Below are 21583 nucleotides of genomic sequence, written 5' to 3'. Positions count from 1 at the left end.
TAGCTTTTTGCACTAAGTAACTCAAAGATAGACGACCAGAAGCTGTCAGAAGAAAGACTGAGTTTTCAATGTGAATCCCACTCGTAACAGTCAGAACAAAAATGATACGAGAAAAGGTAAATGAGAGCAAAGAAATGAACAGATTTTCTGTCGCACAGCAGGCTGGACAGCAAAAAAAAAAATTAGATTTTAGAATCCCAGATTATATGTCAATTGGGGGTATGCAGGAAAAGAGATTTGAATAAAGAGAGAAGATTCACGTGAAAAGATTCACGTGAAACAGAAACAAAAACAGGAGATTAAAAAAAAAATTGAAAAAAGGAGATTCATGTGTCCCAGATTTTATGTTGCAAGTCTGCAAGTCTGCCCAAAATAAAGAAGGGATACGCAAGAAAAGAGATTTGAATAAAGAAAGAATATTCACGTGAAGTAGATTCACGTGAAATTCACGACCTTTTGATGTACAGCGTTCACGTGAATCAAGATTCACGTGAATCCTGCGTGAACAGATTAGGGATTCACGTGAGATGTGAATCCACTAAAGGAAGAAATGAAAAAGGTGGGAAAACAGAAAGGGAAAACGAGAGGTGAAGATTAAAATCGTGGTAGAGAAAAAAAAATCTGAAGGAAATGAAGGAAAGAATAGGCGAAACCTCAAACCTTGATTTGCCGCACCTTCAGAATCCACTTCAACCCTTAGCTGGATCTTTGCTCTGATACCATGTAAATTTTCCTTCTTGTTCCTGTATTGAGAAAGAGAAGAGAAAGAGAGAGGGAGAGAAAGGGAGAGATCGACTGCGGCTGTCACGATTTCAGTAAAAGAAATCGTGACCTAAACATGTATTTAAGTTTACATTACACTATGGGTCGGGTCTGGTATATCCAGACCCGATAACTAAATACATGATCTTTACATACATGGACAGTGACATGGATCGGGTCGGATCCTGCACCTTTTTCACGCAGATCGTGAACAGCAGCTCATCGACTGTGTTCATGCCAAGTTCTCTCTTTTCTGTTACTCTGTCGTCTGTGTTGGTTCCAAATTTTTTTAAAACATCACCGACTGTTGTTTCCCTTTTTATTTCAAACCAGTTTTGATTCCACAAGTTTCCTTTCCTTTCCTTCATTGCTGTTTTAGTGTTCTTTGTGCAACACTTTTGGTCGTACATGTATATGCCTTATTACAGTTTTACTGATTGATTAAGTGATCTCAAATCTGTTTATTTCTTTTCATTTATCTTGTTTGCTTATTCATTATTCCACTGGTATGGATTACTCTTCGTCTTCACCATCCGGTCCCTCTGCCAATTTCTTGAGTCAGCTTGTTACAGAAAAACTTACTCATTCTAATTTTTTGACCTGGAAAAGGCAAATCCTTCCTTTTATACAGAGTCAGGATCTCGATGAACATTTGGATGGTTTAGTTCCTATACCACCACGACTTATTTTGCAGGAAACCAAGGATGAGAAAGGTGACACAATTACCATTTCCATTAAGAATCCAGAGTATACAGTTTGGAGGAAGCGGGATCAGTCTTTGGTTGCTTATATTACGTCAACACTCTCTCAAGAAGTGTTGGTTACTCTTTCAGATGATTGCACTGCGGCGGATCTGTGGAGTAAGCTATCACAGACTTACTCTCAGATATCAGAATCCCGAGTTATGTTCTTGAAAAATGAATTTCAAAGTTTGAAGAAAGGCTCCATGACAGTCATGGAATACATAGGCCGCTTGAAAAGTATTACTGATCAATTGGCTGTTGTTGGAAGTGCTATTGCAGATAAAGATAAAGTTCAACAACTTCTCAATGGATTGGGTCCTGACTTTGACATGTTTACCACAGCTTTATCATGCCTTCCTCACTTGCCCACTTTTGACGACCTCCAAGCGAAACTTCTCCAGCATGAGATGATTATGAAGCAAAGGGCAGAAGGAAATGAATCAGCTCGTCCTCATTCAATTTTGGCCATGGGCACTTCTGTAGGTTTTGGACGATGGAATGGAGGGCATCAAGGAGGCAGAGGCCGCGGACGTTTTGGGCAGGGAGGACGTGGTATCTTGCCTACACCTAATATTTCAGGGGGTTTTAATACAGGGAATCAAAGGAGAGTGTCCACTTGTTTCTTATGCAACAAAAGAGGACATGTGAAAGCTGATTGTTGGTTCAATCTACAGAATAGAGGAAAAATAAACAAAATTGAAAATAAATCCGCTACTGTTGTGGACACAAAAAGGCCATCCACAGATGTGCAACAACTTTTGTTATCAGCATTGTCACAGATGACGATCAAGCAAAATAAACAAGGCGAATGGTATGTTGATTCAGTTGCAGCCACACATGTTACGGGTAATGCGGGTAAGTTATCTCACTTATTGCCTTACTTTGAAAAAAGTAGTATAGTTACGGGAGATGGAACTTATCACTCCATTAGTCATACTGGCAATGCACATATCCCTATGTCAAAGTCCTCACTTCACTTGTCCAATGTCCTTCTTGCTCCTAATATTAAAAAGAACATTGTTTCTGTAGCTAAACTTGTTGACGATATGAATTCTTCCGGCGAATTTACTCTCTCTTCTGTTTATGTTAAGGATCTACGAACGAAGGAGACGTTCGCTAAGGGGAAGCGACAAGGAAACATGTACGTCTTCAAGGAGATTCCTTCAGTGTCTTCGTCTTCAGTCTCAGTCCTCCAGTTGAAGTCGTCCACGCATTCTTCAGTGTCTTCGCCTTCAGAGTCTTTGTTTTTTCCTTCATTGGAAGTTTTTAATTCATCTCATTGTAATAAGCCAGATATTTGGCATAGTCGTTTGGGACATTGTAGTCGAGGTTTCGTTGAAAATCTTGTATTTGATGGTCTCCTTCCAGAGTTTAGTTTATGTTCATTTTCTGATAATAATAATAAATGTTTTTCATGCGAACTCTGCAAAAGTCATGTTCTTCCTTTTCATATTATAAATAAAAGAGCTTCAAAGCCATTTGAAATTATTTGTTCTGATGTTTGGGGACCCGCACCTATTCTTTCTCTTTCTGGCAGTCGTTACTATGTTATCCTTATTGATTCTTATTCCCGTTATACTTGGATATATTTCTTAAAACACAAGCATGAAGTTTTTCAAATATTTCGGGAATTCCATTCGATGGTCAAAACAAAGTTTGCTTGTGATATTGTGCATTTACAATGTGATGGTGGAGGAGAGTATTCATCGAACGAGTTTATTGCCTTTCTTCGAGATAAAGGAATAAGTCGACAGGTTTCTTGCCCTCATACTCCTCAACAAAATGGGGTTGCAGAGAGGAAACACAGGCATATTGTTGAGAGCGCGATGAGCATGTTACATGATAGCAATGTGCCCGTTAGTCTCTGGACCGAAGTTTTTCACACATCTGTTCATATCATAAATCGTCTTCCTATGACACTTTTGGATCGGAAATCTCCCTATTATACTTTATTCGGGCATCATCCCTCTTACAATGAGCTGCGTGTTTTTTGTTGTGTATGTTATGTACATGTTGATTCATCTCTGCGAAATAAGTTTCAGGACAAGGCTGTCAAGTGCAGATTTGTTGGATATGCAGATGAATACAAAGGTTATCGATGCTATGATCCTACTACAAAACGTATTAGGACCTCCAGAAATGTTTTTGACGAACAAAATTTTCAGGTCAATGACTCTGCAGCGTTGTCATCTCGAGAATTAGAAATATATGATCCATGGATGAGCGCAAATCTTTTTGCTAATATAGGAGAAACTTGTCAGACAAATTGTCCTTCCTTCGGCTTGAGTAGGGAGTTGAATGACTCACAAATACATGTTGAATCATCTCCAGTTGAGCCACCCCCAGTAGAACGCTTCTCTGGGCAGATATACACTAGACGGGACAAAAATACAGAGCCGAGAAATGTGGAAAGCATCGCCAATGATCCGGCTCAAAGGCCGTCACGCATTAAGCATCCTATTCAACGATGGGTGAGTTATGAGACCTTCTCCCTTGATTTCCAGTTGTTTATGTCTCAGCTCACAAAACAGGTTGAACCCACTTGTTTTAATCAAGCTATTCAATCCCGTCATTGGACTGAAGCTATGAATGAAGAAATCGAAGATCTTCATGAATGCCAGACTTGGGAAATAGTCCCTCGGACAGAAGGAAAGAATGTAGTTGGCTCAAAATGGGTTTATAAAACAAAGTATAAGCCTGAAGGAAGCATTGACAGATATAAGGCACGACTTGTTGCTCGAGGATTCACACAACAATATGGTGAAGACTACGATGAAACTTTTAGTCCAGTAGTCAAAAAAGGTAATATTCGTGTCATCATATCCCTAGCAGTCGATCGAGGTTGGAGCCTTAGCCAGATGGATGTTAAAAAAGCATTTTTGCATAGAACTTTAAAGGAAGAAGTGTATATGGAGCAACCTCCTGGTTATGCCGAGAAGGATCCTACTGCCTGGGTGTGCAAACTAAGGAAATCTCTGTATGGGTTGAAACAGGCGTCTCGTTCCTAGTTTGAAAGTTTCTCTATGCAAATTCGAAGTTATGGTTTTAGAAGATGCTCTCTGGATCACTCACTCTTTATTTTTCAAAAGGCAGACATTGTTATACTTCTTCTTATATATGTTGATGACATTGTGATCACTGCCATGTGCAAGACGTGAAGCAGTTTTTAATGAAAACTTTCAAAATGAAAGATTTAGGGGAGTTGAGGTACTTTCTTGGTGTGGAAGTTGACAGACAACAAGACACATTGACACTCATGCAACAAAAATACACTCTTGACCTTCTGGAAAGAGCCGGGATGACGAATTGCAAACCAGTCAGTACTCCTAGTGTATTACATCAAAGGTTGAGCTCTGAAGATGGCCATCTTTGTGTCAACCCTACAATGTATAGAAGTCTCGTGGGAATGTTACAATACTTGACCTTTACCAGACCTGATATAGTTTATGTTGTCAATCAGGTATCCCAGTTTATGCATGCTCCAACGGAGGGTCATATGGAAGCTGTGAAGCGCATTCTACGCTATTTAAAAGGAACTATAGGAAACGGACTTGTCTATCGCAAGAACGATAATTTGCATAGATGACATGAACTCATCACTTATACAGACGCAGATTGGGCAGGGGATCCAGATGAGAGACGATCTGTCTCTGAATATTGTGCATATATTGGACACAATTTAGTGTCCTGGAGCAGCAGAAAACAAAAGGCAGTGGCACGATCGAGTACAGAGGTTGAATACAGATTGATGGCTGCAGGCACGGTAGAGCCACATAGATTAGACACTTATTGAGTGATCTTGGGGAGGCAATTATTCGATCTTTTCTTTTATGTGACAATCAAAGCACAATAAACATTGCATGTAATCCTATCCAGCATAGCAGAACGAAGCACATTGAGATTGATCAACATTTCATACGGCAGAAAGTCGAGATAAAGGAGATAGAACTACGTCATGTTCGAACAGAAGATCAAGTGGCAGACATGTTTACCAAGGGGTTAACAGGACGTCAATTTTGGCTATTGAAGAGCAAGTTGTACATGATCCAAAATCACGTACAACTTGAGGGAGGGTGTTAAAATATAGCTTGCGTATGGATCTGGATCCAGATCCATACGCATGGTATGTTAATGAAACACATGTTGTATTTCTCTCATTAATGGCATCCTTGTAATATCTCTGATATTACAAGGATAGTTGTATAGCTGCTTCATATATAAAATGATTAGGGCTTGGAGGTCGAGCCATCGTAAGCCGCCCCAGCCATTGTTCTCTCTCTCTCTCTCTCTCTCTCTCTCTCTCTCTCTCTCTCTCTCTCTCTCTCTCTCTCTCTCTCTCTCTCTCGCCCTCGCCCTGTTTCCTGTAGATGTTGTACCAGATATAAAATCTGATAAAAAGAACCTGGTTTTGTCTCTCTAATGTGAGCCACCTAGCATCCAAATCATGTCTCTATAGCAAACTATATGAGCTGAGCATGTGTACAAGACATCTAAAATCAAACAACCTAAACTCAGATGAAAGCACACACACAGAGAGCAAATTTATGATCCTTCTCTCCCTTTTTGGCACATTTCCAGCAATGATTGAGACTGACAAGAGAGATCAATGGCATTAACTACTAGGCATACTAATTTCTGTCCATGCAGAGTTGGAGTCATGCCAAACTAAATCCCTAACTCCAAATGCCCTACAATAATGGGGGCAGAGTGGGCGTTTAGATGCATGATGCCACCTCTATTTTTTGTAGCCATGAAGCTGCTTTCTGCCTATTTGGTGTCGGAACTGTGTCAAAGGGTGAGATGGACCAATAACATGATACTCCTAGGAGGGAGCTGAAATGAAATGAGGATCTTCAAAACACGAACTTAGATCCGCACGAGAAGGTGTCTAAAAAGACACTAAAGCATAACCCTTAAAAAGGGTATAATGGGAAACAAAAGAAGAAATAAAAAAAATATTCTTTATTGATATGAAACACCAAATGCTTGAGAAGCATTTGAATAAAATACAAGAGGGGATGCACCCCTTTATATACAAGTGGGAGAGGAGAGCTCTCCTTGTAGCCGTTGGACTAGTCCAACGGTTATAAATGTAACCGTTGGACTAGTCCAACGGTTACATTATTAGTTAAGTTCCAGGTGGAACTTAACTAATAATGTAAGTCTAGTTCTATTAGAACTAGACTCTCAAAAAGTTAAAAAGAAAATAGCAAAAAATACAGAAAAATAAAAATAAAATTACATAAATATATATATAAAATAATAATATGAATATTATTATTATATATATTTTACATTTAAACACTCCCCTCAAACTTACGGTACAATGAGCAAAAGTTTGTCTAAAAGGAAGTGAAATCTGGGAGCATCGAGAGGCGGCTTTGTAAAGAAGTCTGCTAACTGATATTCTGAGGTAACATATGACAGATCAATTGTCCCATGTAGATATTCATCTCTGACGTAGTGACAATCCATTTCAATGTGTTTGGTGCGTTCATGAAATGTTCTGTTGCTTGCAATGTAGATCGCACTTTTGTTGTCGCAGCACATACGTGTAGTTTGTGTTGCTTCTGCTCCCATATCAGCAAGCAGACTTCTGAGCCAAACTACTTCCATGGTCGTGGTTGCCATGGCACGATATTCGACTTCTGTGGACGAGAAAGAGACCTTCTGCTACTTTTTGCATCTCCATGATATCAAAGATTCACCTAAAAAGACACAAAAACCAGTGGTTGAGTGTCGATTGTTGGGATCACCTCCCTAATCAACATCAGTGTATGCAATTAAATCAAGTGAGGAAGTAGAAGACAAAAAGAGTCATCTCGAAAGAGAGGTCTTGAGGTATCTGATGATACGCAAAACTGCTCCCATATGAACAGACGTGGGAGCATGTTGAAACTGGCTTGCTGTGTGCACAATATGTGCTATGTTTGGTCTGGTAATGGATAGATAGGAAAGAGCTTCAACTAACTGTCTGTAAGGAGTAGGGTCTTCAAGAAGTTCTCCATCATTAATCTTCATTTTTACATTGACAACTTATGGAGTATCTATTTTCTTATCATCGGTAATGTCAGACCTGAAAACAATATCAGAAGCAAATTTAGTTTGAGATAGTAGATAACCCCTAGGAGAGTAAGCAACTTCAATACCTAAGAAATATCTTAATAAACCTAAATCTAGTGTTATTAAAAACGCGCTTCAAGGCGCAAAAAGCGCGCCTCACCTCAAGGCAAGGGGCTTTATGCCTTGGGGCGCATATACAAAGCGCAAAACCCCCGAGGCGTGCGCCTCATACACCTTGAGGCGCACACCTCGAGGTGAGGCGTACACGCCTCGAATTTTGGAATTTTGTTTATTATTTGCTTTCTAGGGTCACTCTGAAGTCAATCGAATATTTTACCTATTTGTTCCACAAGAGGCACTTCTAGATGTTGTGTCATCATTGGCTGAGAATGCTCAAACTAGAAGAGGTTGGAACAAAGTAATAATTGAGAAGCTTTTTGGCTTTGATTTGCAGTCTTCCTTTGTGTTGACACGGTCCCTATTGAGAAGCTTTTTGGCTTTGATTTGCAGTCTTCCTTTGTGTTGACACAGTCCCTTCTTTCAAATTTTGAAGAGAAGCAGGTACACAGATCTATATCATGTTGGCTTGTTATTATTTCAAGTGTGCCTATTCATCTTCTCTCTAGTATATTATTGCTTGAATTAACTGGAGCCTTATTCAACAAAAGCTAAAATATATGTAGTATGTTTTCATGCCTTTCCCAACTTATTTTGGAATCGACCATCTACTGGGAAGAAACATCATTGAAAATGTTACCGTTCTGAGATTTTCCAATCTTGTTTTTGAGCCATTGTGGAGTGTCTTCGTCATTATCTCTAAGATCGTTGTTTGCTTGCTATAGGTCATCTTATCTGAAGATTGGGGAATGGAATCAAAAGAGAGGTCAGCAACCTGATTATGTCAATCCTATGGATGAAATTAGGGTTTTTTTACGCAATTTTAACTAAGCTGCTAGTAAAAAGGGCATTTACTACCTTGTTCAAGCCTGCTGACCGTAAGTATGTCCGGCAAAGCCAACACGGCTAGGTCTCTATGTTACGAAAACCGCGAGCAAAACAAACCGAAGGAAACAATAAACAAGGACGATCAAACCAAACACAGCAAGGACACAGATTTACGTGGAAAAACCTCTCCTCAAATCCGAGAGGGAGTAAAAAAAAACACGGCCGCTGAGAGGAAAAAACTTTATTTTTCTTTTTCGACTGTTACAAGAGAGAAAGAAAAGAAAGAATTTATATAAGGCAAAGGCGACAGCCCTAAACCTAAACAAGTCGGGTCTGATCCATAAGAAACCAGGTCTCAAACATAAGCCCAAGAAAAAAATTCTTTTGGGGGGGCGTTGCCCCCCCTAAGACCCCGCCAGGGGCGGCCCCCTCTGAACCCTCGCCCGTTGAACGCGCAGTGTGACCCGCGCTGGGGGGAAGCCCCTCCCCCCTTTTAGAAAGGGCAAAAACTCTGAATCAGACTCCACAACTCATCACTTTGATCCTAGGGGTGGTTTCTATGTGTAAATATAAAAAAAAGGCATGATAAATGCGCAGGCGGTGCCAGGTAGGGGTGTCAATGAGTTGGACCTATGTTAAAATGAGTGTGTCCAAACTTGAATCTGACTAAGTAATGTAGGTATCAGATCAAGATTCAGGTTTAACCGGATTTTTATAAGAAAAACTATACCCAGATCCGATAAAAATTATATAAACTAGACCCAGTCCATACCTGGCAAAATAATATTTTTAATTATTTTACATTGAAAATTTCTCATATTGGTTCATTTTCATAGGATATGACAAAGTTTTTATGCTGGCTGTCACAGGCCTACCGCAACCCTCCTCCTTTATCCGGGCTTGGGATTCGGAACGAAGAGATACGTAAGAAGGTAGGTGTTGCACCCATTGAAAATAAGATGCGAGAGAATCGTTTACGGTGGTTTGGACATATTCGGCGAAGGCCTAATGATGCTCCAGTTAGAAGGTTGGAGAAATGGGAAAATATATTAGTTAAAAGAGGTCGGGGTAGGCCTAGGAAGACTTGGATGGAGATGATAGGAAAGGATATGAATGCTTTGAACCTCACCGAGGACATGGCGTTGGATAGAAATGATTGGAGGAAAAGGATTCAGGTGGAAGACCCAAAATGAATTTCTTTTTTGGTTCATATCGCTGACCCCAATTGTTTTGGGATGAAGGCGTAGTTGTTGTTGTTGTTGTTGTTGTACATTGAAAATTTGAGAATCTTAACCGAAACTCTGGTCAGACCTGGTTTGGTATAAATTTTTATAAACCATACCCAACCCATATAATAATCGGACCTCATGGGTCCAACCTGAATAATTAATCAAAATCCCTTCTTTGCAACCAAACCCTGGCCCTATAAGATCCAATATGGGTCAGGATCGGGTCATACCCAATCCATTGACACCCTTAGTAGCAGGTTCACTAATTTGCAGTCTAATAGACACTCAAAGCAACCACGTTAATGAAGTCATTGAGATTAGTTGCTTCGTTTCACAGAAAATTAATATCACCGTGTCAACTTGTTCAATGTATTCAATTTCGTAGGAGCAATAATCTCTTCTAGAATGTGACGTTAAACCCTTTTAGTGGTAAAATCAAGTCATGCAATTACATACAATCACAACCCTATATATATATATATATATATATATATATATATATATATATATATATATATATATATATATTAACATTTGGTTGTTAATGCTAAAATGCATTTTCTAATTATGACATGATATTGTTAATGCTAATATGCATTTCGTTGTTAATTTTTTATTTAATGAATGCTCATGTTTTATTTCTTAGATACTTACATAGATCAAGTTGTTGCATTAATGTTATTTTTACATGTTAATCTCATATTTTTCAGTATTTATTTGAGATTTTTTATTTCTTGTTGGTTGTTGCTTCGTCAATAAAGAATTTTTTATTTATTTATAATTTTAGAAATTTTTTATAGTTTTTTTAAGTTTTTAAAAAAAAACTTTCAGGCTTACGCTTTACGCCTAAAGGCTTACGCCTCGCCTCAAATTTTGGTGGAGCGCCTCGCTACGCCTCAACGCTTTTCACAACACTACCTAAATCAGTAATTTCAAAATGAGATTTAAGAAGGTTTTTGATGTTTTCAACTCTCTGTTTATCGCTTTCAGTGATGATCATATCATCAACGTATAAAAGAAGCACAATTATTTCTGCATCAGAACTCTTAATAAACAAAGTAGTGTCAGTCAAGCAGAAGTGAAAACCAATATCAATCATAACATGACTAAACCTATCATACCATGCTTTGGGTGCTTGCTTAAGGCCATAAAGAGCTTTTGCTAGGCGAAGGACTTTACCCTTAGGAATATTGAGACCGAGAGGGGCTTCCATGTACACTTCTTCAACTAGGTTTCCATTTAGAAATGCATTTTTGACGTTCATCTGAAATATGGACCATTTCTTGATGGAAGCTAAGGCAATTAAGGTTCTGATTGTTGTCATACGAGCAACAAGGGCAAAGGTTTCTTCGTAGTCAATGCTATATTCTTGGGCATAACCTTTGGCCACAAGACGGGCTTTATATCTTTCAAGAGTACCATCACTCCTAGTTTTAACCTTGTAAACCCATCGACATCCTATAGGTTTCTTCCTAAGTGGAAGGTCTTGAATAGACCATGTAGAAATCTTTTCAAGTGCATCTAACTCAGTTTTCATGGCTTCTACCCATTTGACATCATTCCTTGCTTGATAGTATGAAGATGGTTCTTCATATGAGTGAATTAATGCAATAACTGCCCTATATGTGGGAGAGAAAGATTCGTATGACACAAATTTTCCTGGAGGCCTTGAGACTCGGGATAACCTTCTAGTTGGAATTTCAGAATATCTTTCAAGTGCACATGGAAGATTAGGCTCTCGTCGTCTTGAATATTGTATACTAGTATCTTTATGAATTTCTTCATTGTCAACATTGTAATCAAGGTCAATAATACCTTGATCATCATCAAAGTTATAGTCATGATCATATTCATCAGATTTTGATGTTAGATCTAACAAAAATGAGTACTCTGTGACTTCCTTTGGTTTTTCAAAATCAAAGAAGCTCTCTTTTTCTAAAAAAGAAACATTTCTTGATACATATAACTTATTATTTTTGAAGTCAAAACACCTATATTTTTTTTATTTTCAGCATATCCTAAAAAGGCACAAGGAATCGCACGGGAAGAAAGTTTATCATTTTTGTCCGTAAATATGAAACATTTGCATCCAAATACTCTCAGTCTAGAGTAATATGGAGAAAGGTTTAAAAGTTTTTCGATTGGTGTTATATTTTGCAAAGAAGAAGAAGGCATTTGATTAATCAGATAGGTGGCAGTCAAGGCAGCTTCTGCCCAGAAATCTTTTGGAACTTGATTTGCTATTAATAGAGTCCTAGTGGTTTCCATAATATGACGATGTTTTGGTTCTACCAACCCATTTTGTTGGGGTGTATACGGACAAGACCCTTGATGTGTGATGCCATGCAAGTTAAGGTAATTTTTAAAATCTGTGGACAAAAATTCTCCCCCTAAATCTGTGCGAAAGATGAAAATTTTATTTTGAAACTTGTTTTTAACCATATTATGAAATGTTTTAAAGTATGAAAATACTTCAGACTTATGTTTTAGAAAGTAAATCCATGTATGTCTGGAATAATCATCCACAAAAATAACATAATAAGCAAATCCTCCTTTAGAAATTATTGGTGCAGGACCCCAAACATCCAAGTGAACTAATTCAAGTGGTCTTGAAGAGACAAAAGTTCTATTGTAAAATGGTAATGTTTTCATTTTGCCAAGAATACAATCTTTACAAGTAAACGTTTCAGAATTACAAAAAAATTCTAGATTTGGAAAATGTTGGATTTTGGCTATATGAAGATGACCGAGTCTTTTGTGCCACAAGTCCAACTCATTTTTCTGAATGTTATAACAAAAGCTTTCTTTGGCATTTCAAAAAAATCTATGTAATAGAGTCCTCCTCTATTGCCTTCCCCAATCAGCTTTCCTGACTGGCGATCTTGTACCCAACAACCATGAGAAGAGAAGAAAATATTACAACCATGGTCAAATATTTGAGAAATGGATAATAAATTTAAATTTAGTTTGGGAATAAATCTTACTTCCAGAACAAAAAATTTCTTAGTTTTATGGATTTTTTCAAAATTTTCTATTCCTTCTATTTCAAGAGAAGTTCCATCAGCTGTAAAAACTTTTGATATGCTTGTTTTATTTTTAACACATTTGGATAAACTTTTATCATTTGGGGTCATATGAAATGAAGCACCAGAGTCAAGAAGCCAAGGGAAGTTACCTGGATCGGAAAAAGATGAAGCAACTGCCCCAGTCGAAGCTTCTGACGAGGAGGAAGCTCATTTGATGAGAGGTTGGAGAATCTTCATTAGTTGGGCCATAGAGACTGGTGCATCTTGATCCTTGGGCTCCGATCCAGCAATCGCAGCTCTCTTTTCTTTGAGCTCCTTAAGCTTAGAACATTGAGGCCTGTAGTATCCCGGTTCACGACAATGATGGCAGATAACCTTTTTCTTGTCATAATCATCACCTTGACGGTTAAAATGGGGTGGTCTATATGATTGTACATGATTCTCTGGTCTGGATACAGCAAGAACAGAATCATCTTCAGCCTTTGAAGTATATTTCTTGATTCTGTTTTCTTCCATAGTTAATTCCTCTATAGTATCGACAATAGAGAAAACTTTTACTCGATGAAGAAGAGCCGATTTCGTTGACTCAAATTCCGGTCTTAGACCATTTACAAATTGATAAAAATGCTCCATATCAAGTTGTTTTTGTCGGAGCTCAATATCTTCTGGACAATGCCATTTTGGCTCTAGAATAGCCAATTCACCCCAAAGTTCGGATAATTTATTATAGTATTCTCGTATAGTTTTGTCACCTTGGGTCATAGATCTAACCCTTTCTTGAAGATTGCACATATGTGCAATATCTTTTAGGGAGTACATATTTTTGAGATATTTACATGCCTTATCGGCATGCTCAAACTTGGCAAGACTAGAACATTTCTTTCTGTCAACGCTATTGATTAGCCATGACATAATTTTAGCATACCCTATTCTCCATTCTTTCCAACTCTTTTTATAGCTGGCTAAGGCTTTGCTTTTTCCCCTTCGGTCATGGGAACTTCTTTATCACATTCTATTTTGGTGAGAACAAGTTTAGATTCCGAATCGGAATAGTCTAATATGCCCCACAACCCTTTTCCCCATATGTGGTGCTTCATTATTGAAGTCCACATTACATAATTTATGTCGTTTAGCTTCATTGGTATGATGGTGATTTTATCTTGATCATCCATCTTTTACAAAGGTTATAAAACAAGGAGAAAAAGAAATAAAGAAAGAGAAAGAGATAGTAAGAGAGAGAAAACACGATATTTTGATGCAACGAGCCTTTCTTTTCTCTCCTTCCTTCAAAAGAGGCTTTAAAAATCCCAACCAAGGTGATGAAACACCTTTGCAAGCTTGGCACAAAAAACGAGGCAAGAAAACTTAACGATGTAGAATGAACCTCGCTCTGATACCATGAAATGAAATGAGGATCTTCAAAACACGAACTTAGATCCGCACGAGAAGGTGTCTAAAAAGACACTAAAGCATAACCCTTAAAAAGGGTATAATGGAAAACAAAAGAAGAAATAAAAAAAAATATTCTTTATTGATATGAAACACCAAATGCTTGAGAAGCATTTGAATAAAATACAAGAGGGGATGCACCCCTTTATATACAAGTGGGAGAGGAGAGCTCTTAAGGAGCTCTCCTTGTAGCTATTGGACAAGTCCAACGATTATAAATGTAACTGTTGGACTAGTCCAACGGTTATAAATGTAACCGTTGGACTAGTCCAACGGTTACATTATTAGTTAAGTTCCAAGTGGAACTTAACTAATAATGTAAGTCTAGTTCTATTAGAACTAGACTCTCAAAAAGTTAAAAAGAAAATAGCAAAAAATACAGAAAAATAAAAATAAAAATAAAAATAAAATTACATAAATATATATAATAATAATAATATGAATATTATTATTATATATATATTTTACATTTTAACAGGAGCCAATACTTTCCAGGCATATACTCAAATAAAAAAACAGTCATCCTCACTCCTCAAACGGGAAAAAAAACTCAAAAGGAATAAACAATTGCCCTCATCATTTTCCAGCATAATTTCAAACTCATAGCACTAAAATAGTGTCAAAAGATCTAGTTGATGTGAAATTCAAACTCATGCTTTGAAAGACTATACTTGAGGCTTTAGAGGCTTTATGCCTTTAGCCACTCATGGATCTACCTGCTTCAAAGGCTTAAGCCTCTCTGGTAGGTAAAGAGGCCTACTCCCATTAATTAAGAGGGTTAAGCCTTTCAAAAATGAGTTCCTTATTTAAATTGAATAATAACATACACTAGTTTCTAATCGTTGTAATGATATGATAAATGAAAGCAATTGGACTTTGTACTATTATTTTAAGTTTCCAAAACATTAAAGAACAGGAGTTTAGTGTTGTTTGTGCAGCTATTGCCATCATTATGTATTTACATTTTATAGGTAACGAAATAATTTTCAGTATTTAAATATTTTTTAACATTTTATACTTTACACCTTAAAAATCTTCTTCAAACCAATCCTCTTGCGGTCTTGCTCCTATTTTGAGGGTACTTGGCATTGCAAGGCCATTAATTTATGGTAGTGGTGATACATAGGACTTTAAGAGTCACGCCACCATATCAATCTCCAGACCCATTAGCACCAGAATGGGGTTCAAGAATGATATGAGTGTGACATCTTTCATAATGGAATGGAAAACCTACAGACACCATAGTCAAGTGAAAACCTTCTTTGTGCCTCTCATCCAACACACACACACACACACACACACACACACTGCTAATGTTGATGCAGGCGTAATCTGATGCAAAATTAATCTGTTTTATAAGAAAAGCACAAAAAGGAAATAGAAACCAGAGTTAAGTTAACACCACTGTATTGATTCTTACTCCAATTGCTGCTAAGACATTGGGTTCTCAAATTTTCACAGGTTTTAACCCATTTATAATGGGAACAAGTTTCTGTTCATCTTTATCCGTTACACATTGACAGTTCAAGTTCCTAACCATGAGGCTTTTAATCCATTACACTGGTTGTGAATCTTTTGTTTCTCAATGATATTTCATCTTTTTTAGACAATACCTGGTCTCACATGTCATCGAAGCATCATTCTGCAAATGTTCATATGTTACATCCCAAACTAAAGCTTAGTCATTCACACCTTCTCTCTTTCTGTAACCAACAACCAGTCTACATGTAAACTTTGCCACTTACTTGGAGATTTCTGTCTTAAAGTCCCAGACTCCCAATGACAAATCCACCACATCAGAATGGTGTCCAGACTCTAGACAACAGGCCAATAGTTTAACTTAAACAATCTACAGTTTATTAGTTTTGGAGACTAAGCTTGTAATCTTCTACCATTTACTTTTAACTTGTCACAGAGAATAAGTTTGTACAATTCTACTCTATAGAAAAGAAAGGGCACCACTTTCTGAATTGCAGGCAGCCACATCATTAAGAGAAATAGACGTCAGCAGTTTCTACAATGGTTTCTTTTGTTATGTGCAATTCAGTGAATAGGGTGGTGAAATTCCATGGAGTAAGAAGATGAACGCCAGAATATGATGAAAACTTAGCAGGAGTATAAATATTTGCCAGTTTGAAGACTGAGTATTAGGGACCTTTATCTCACTCCATTCCAAGGCACTGACGAAAGGCATCAAATAGCGGCCATCTTGAAGCCATTAAGCGGTAGCATTATTGTGAAAAGTTCACGAATGGTAGAATAAGACACAAAATTAACGCAACATAGAAACCACTGGTTAAGAACTAAACACTGACACCAAAACAAAAAGAACCCATCTTTCATGTTTTTGAGAAACATCAACAAAAACAATAAATTGCCAACAACATGACCCAAAGCCCAACTGTTCATTCACAAACAAGAACAAATTCTGGACCAATCAACCAAATCACAACGATGGTGGCGACTAAAAGTGTTCCTCTCCATGAGTGAGGCTGAGACGATCAAAATTAGAGATCAAAACCGCAAAAATATGCACCACCCACATGAGGAAAATCAAAGAATCGATTAATTTGCATCAAATAGCGGGTATCGATGACACGTACCTTGAATTGAAGCGCATGAAGGTTGAAATAAAGAGAAAGGAGAGCTACCCACGTCGCAGAAATTTGTACAGGAGCAAAATGGAATGAAGTTTGGGATGGGTTGAGGCGTCTCCTTTATGCGAGCAGAAATTCTGGGGGGCTTAAGAAGGGCATGATCATTCTCATCGCTCACGCTTTTAGAATAAGTCCAAAGTCATATACCCCTTCATATGGTGATTAGCGGGGTGGTTGTGGAGGTGAGTCTAAGACCCCGGATCAAACCCGGTTGGCACATGGGTGTGTCCCTGGCTTTCAGATGGCCACGTAAGGCAAGGTGGTCGTGGGGACTCACTAGGGGTTTTTCCTCGCTTCGAGGGTTGTCATAAAAAAAATTGCGGAGTTCCCTCTATTCGCCTTATTATATTGTGACAAATTTTTATTTGATTAAAAAATAACTATTTTTATTGTTTAGGGACAAAAAGATTTTGCAAATTTTGCAAAATTACAAATATATACTCTTTTTTGTCAAAATATTATTTGCGAGGGCAATATGAAAATTTTTAATATATAAAATATTTGGAGATGTTGAAGGCACATAACATAGTGACAAAAGTTAAAAAGGCAAAATATCCGTAAGCCAAAATTTCACAAGAATTTGATTTTTTTTTTAAATCTTGCATTTTTTTGGCAAAATTTTGACATTAAAATAAATTTTAAATTAAAATATAAATAAAAAACATTGAAAAGTAAAAATGCATGATTTTTTATGATGAATAGCTGCTAAAAACATAAATAAAATGTGACATTTATGTTTTAGTTTTTGACAAAAAACTTATGAAAATTTGAAAATATCATGAAAATTTATCGATTTTAACTTTCGAGTGATTTCTCAAGAGATTTTCATAAATCTCATGAGATTTGTCACTATGGCATGAAACTATTGAGTTGGAAATCATAGATTCAAGCTTTGACTCGATCTGGCCATATAGATGTGTTCAACATGGTTCGTTTGCTAACATTAAACTAATTGTGTTTAATGTTAAATATATTTAACCTTATTAAAATGATTAAAATATTCTTAAGCGAATGATAATTTTTAAAAAGGATAGTTACTTTTTAAGTATTATAGGTCTTTTGAACTTAAAGAAAATTGATAATCTAACATTAAATAGTTGTTTTTAACATTAGATGGATTTAATATTATTAAAATAACTAAAATATTTATAAAAGAATGATATTTTCTAAAATACATGATTACTTTTTTAGGCACTACAGGTCTTTTGAACCAAAAAGGAATTGAAAAGTTACACCTATCAAAGTTATCTCTTTGACCCTAAAAAGTAACCTTGCATCTTAAAAAATATTTTATTATTTTAAGGGTGTTTTAGTTATTTTTATAACGTTGAATCCATCAGGCTAAATACAACTAGTTTAATGTTAGATTAAGCGCGCGCGCGCACACACACACACACACACACACATATATATATATATATAAAGAAAAATAAAAACTTACAAAACAGGCACATTGCTAAATGAAACATATTGTTGGATTTTCAGTATTTTTTAAAAAAAATTGACTACATGCTTGTTTTTCACTTTTTGAAACATTTGATTAGGGATGGCAATGGACCGGGGCGGGGGACAGGGTCTCGACCCCCACCCCGTCTCAAGATTCGAACCTCCATCCCCGAACGGGGATGGATTTTAACCTCCACCCCCGCCTTCGATCCCCGTTTCATGTCCTCCATCCCCGGTTCAAACAAGGATGAGGCGGGGTGGGGCTCCGTTTCCCTGTAGTCTATTGCCATCCTTTAGAAGGATTGGGGATGGGGCGGGGAAAAGTGTAAGTCCATCCCCGCCTCCATCCCCGAACGGGGATGGATTTTAACCTTCGTCCCCGCCTCCATCCTTGTTTCATACCCTTCATCCCCGGTCCAAACGGGGTGAGGTGGGGTGGGCCCCCGCTTTCCCCCGGTCCACTGCCATCCTTACATTTGATTATGATTCATGAATAGGTTTTTATAAGGTTTTAGAAACAATGGCTTGCAATTTTCATAAATTTTCAAGGCTCTAAATATCATTTTTTTTATTCCAAATGCATGATCCAAATGTCAAGTAAATCAAACATGTTGAACAAATCTATGGGGTCAAAATTTTGACAAAGCAACAAAAATCCAATATCAAGTTTAGCTTAGCACCGTGTCATTTTGTAGGTTTATATAAGTATATATATATAGAGAGAGAGAGAAGAGAGGGACCGTCCAACCAAAATTAGATCTAAAATCTACAACCGTTGATAATCGACGGAGTTCCTTCTCTAATGATCAAGTTTTTTTATCGATCGAGCTTTACATATTAGATTTTTATCATTCATTTAGTGATCAACATGTAAATTTTTTATGTTTAGATGTGTTTTTTTAAAGCACTAAAAATCAACTACCCACAATACTTTCTATTGTAAAGTTTTAAATGCATTGTGGAAAAACTTGCCTATATCATAAAGTCTTTGTGTAAAGCATATTTCTTACTAAAAATTATAAATAACAAATATACGAGGTTCGATTGATGTGATGCTTAAGCATTAGAGAAAGGGTGCAGTCCTATTATAGTTGGTTGTAGGTTTTGGACCTTCCTTTAGTTGTATATATATATATATATGCTAAATGAAACGTGCTAAATCAGTTTTTCAGTTTTTTTTTTTTAATTCTAACTATATAGATGTGATCTATGTACTTGATTTTATAGGGATTAGTTCTTGAAGTGTTTGATTTCGACAGATGGGTGAGTTTTTATAAGGTTCAAAAATCAATGGTCCAAAATCTTTGAGACTCCAAATATCATATTTGTCATCGAAAAGACATGATTCAGGTCTGGATTCCTCGTAAATCGATCATGCCCAATACCATTTATGGGGTCGAAACTGCGAAAAAACATCAAAAGAGCATAAAAAATAATTTAGCATGTTTCATTGGGCACAGACACATTACTCTCTCTCTCTCTATATATATATAAGGAATAAGAATGTTTCAATAGTTGAAACCATTCTACCAAAGGGGGCTCCACTGGTAGGAGCAGCAAGTTCAAATCCCAATGGTATGGTTGTATAACTGGTAGGGGTCTAACCCAACTTGCCTTTCCAAAAAAAATAGTTAGAACCATTCTTGATTGGTTTGCTTAGGATTTTCGGATTTAACCCTTATTATGTTTATAGAGAGAAACCGTTTTGGATGGCTGGATTCGTTTTTTATTGGTTTGGGTAGGATTTGACTGTGTACCATATCTAGAGAGAGAGAAAGTTAGGGCAATTGTTAAGAACCTAACCAATGGGGTCTCGGCGTGGTTGGTAGGAGCTGTCCGTCTCCTTGTGGTGGGACATTGCAAGTTCAAAACTCCAGTGGTACGATTGAATAATAACTGGTGAGGGTCTGACTAACCCCAGCTTGCCTTTAAAAATTTTTTTGTTAAGAACCTAATTTGCGATCAATTGTCCCGCTTTTTTTTGTCAAGAATATGAATTAGAAGCGAAGCTAATAAAAAAAACCGAGTTGAAGGGGAACATGTAATATTTCAATGGTAAGAGTCATTCTTGATTCCTTTAAAAAAAAAGTCATTCTTGATTGGTTTGTCTAGGATTTGTCTAGAGAGAGATTGCGTGGACAATGGTCAAGTACCTAGTTCCCTATTAAGGTCTTAAGAAACTTCCTTGCATACGATGGAGCAATCTCTGGGTTTTATAGTCAATCTCTGGGTTTTATGGTCCAAGTAGGTCCCAGTCAATGTGGGTTTTGAATTCACTAGCAGGCTTGTTATCATGACAGAGTGGCAGTGGGTCTGGGGAGAAGGTGCTGACCCCTTTGTCCCAGTTTCAACTCTCTGTGATGGGCTCTATAAGGGCTTGGGTATCAATGACTCTACCCTAGGTTTGCGTGTAGGGAAGTAGACCCATTAAGTGACCCAGTTCTTGGCCAGGGTTCTTTGTCATAAAAAAAGAAACACACTTAAGAATTTGGGTTTGATAATTGCATGCTAATTACTTCTTAAGAATGATTGGTTGGGGTCATGATCAGCTAGAAGGAAGAACAAGGCCAGAGCTTGTTGATCATGGTCAAGTTGCAATGGGTGACACTGATAAACAGAAAAACTACACTGTGCGTAAGCTAATGCTGATGGCAATCCTAGAAAGTGAGAGAATTTGGAAGAACAAACTTCCAGGTTGGTTCCCTGAGGTTGAACCCCATGACTTTTCTGTCTTGTTCTGGTACGGGTCCACCTAACCCATGCATTCCTATAAAAAAAATGATTGGTTAAAAATACTATAATAGCTTTCAAAGGTGGGCCACTTAGGGCAGGTTGGTGGTGGGGCCGATCCTGGGTTTTCCTTTGCTTCGGCGAGGGTTCCTCATCATAAATAAATAAAGAAATAACTAAATATATAGAGTAACTAGAATATGAGAGCTAGAAATACGAGCATTTCCAGCCCTTTTTTTTTTCAAATCCAACCATGTGGATATGCTTGGCATGGTGAATTTGCTAGGAATCAACCATTGGATCATGTATTTTTGATGAAAAATGTGATTTTTGAATGTTTGAATATTTATTAAGATTATGAACTATTGATTTTGAAATCTTAAAAAAATGATGTTTATACATCAAAATCTAATGACTCAAGAGCTAGTTCTTATCAATCCAAGCATGTAGATCACATATGTACGGTTAGATTCAAGAAAAAATCCATGAAAATAGTGGTTGACACATTAGTTATCATATTTTCAGTTCTCATA

General features: G+C 37.2%; 1 protein-coding gene across 1 annotated transcript in view; it reads right to left on the bottom strand.

Moving 5' to 3' along the window:
- The window catches only part of LOC149826791 (uncharacterized), a 96084-nt gene extending 79096 nt beyond the window's left edge, over nt 1-16988 (bottom strand). The window contains exon 1 of the mRNA XM_090018984.1: nt 16821-16988. The gene's annotated coding sequence lies outside the window, so the exon portion shown is untranslated. The remainder of the gene's footprint in view (nt 1-16820) is intronic.
- Nucleotides 16989-21583: the final 4595 nt, after the last annotated feature.

Source organism: Nuphar pumila, chromosome 10, assembly GCF_984573655.1.
Source record: "Nuphar pumila chromosome 10, dmNupPumi1.hap1.1, whole genome shotgun sequence".
NCBI classification, from domain to species: domain Eukaryota; kingdom Viridiplantae; phylum Streptophyta; class Magnoliopsida; order Nymphaeales; family Nymphaeaceae; genus Nuphar; species Nuphar pumila.
This window is presented reverse-complemented; position numbering and strand designations above follow the sequence as displayed.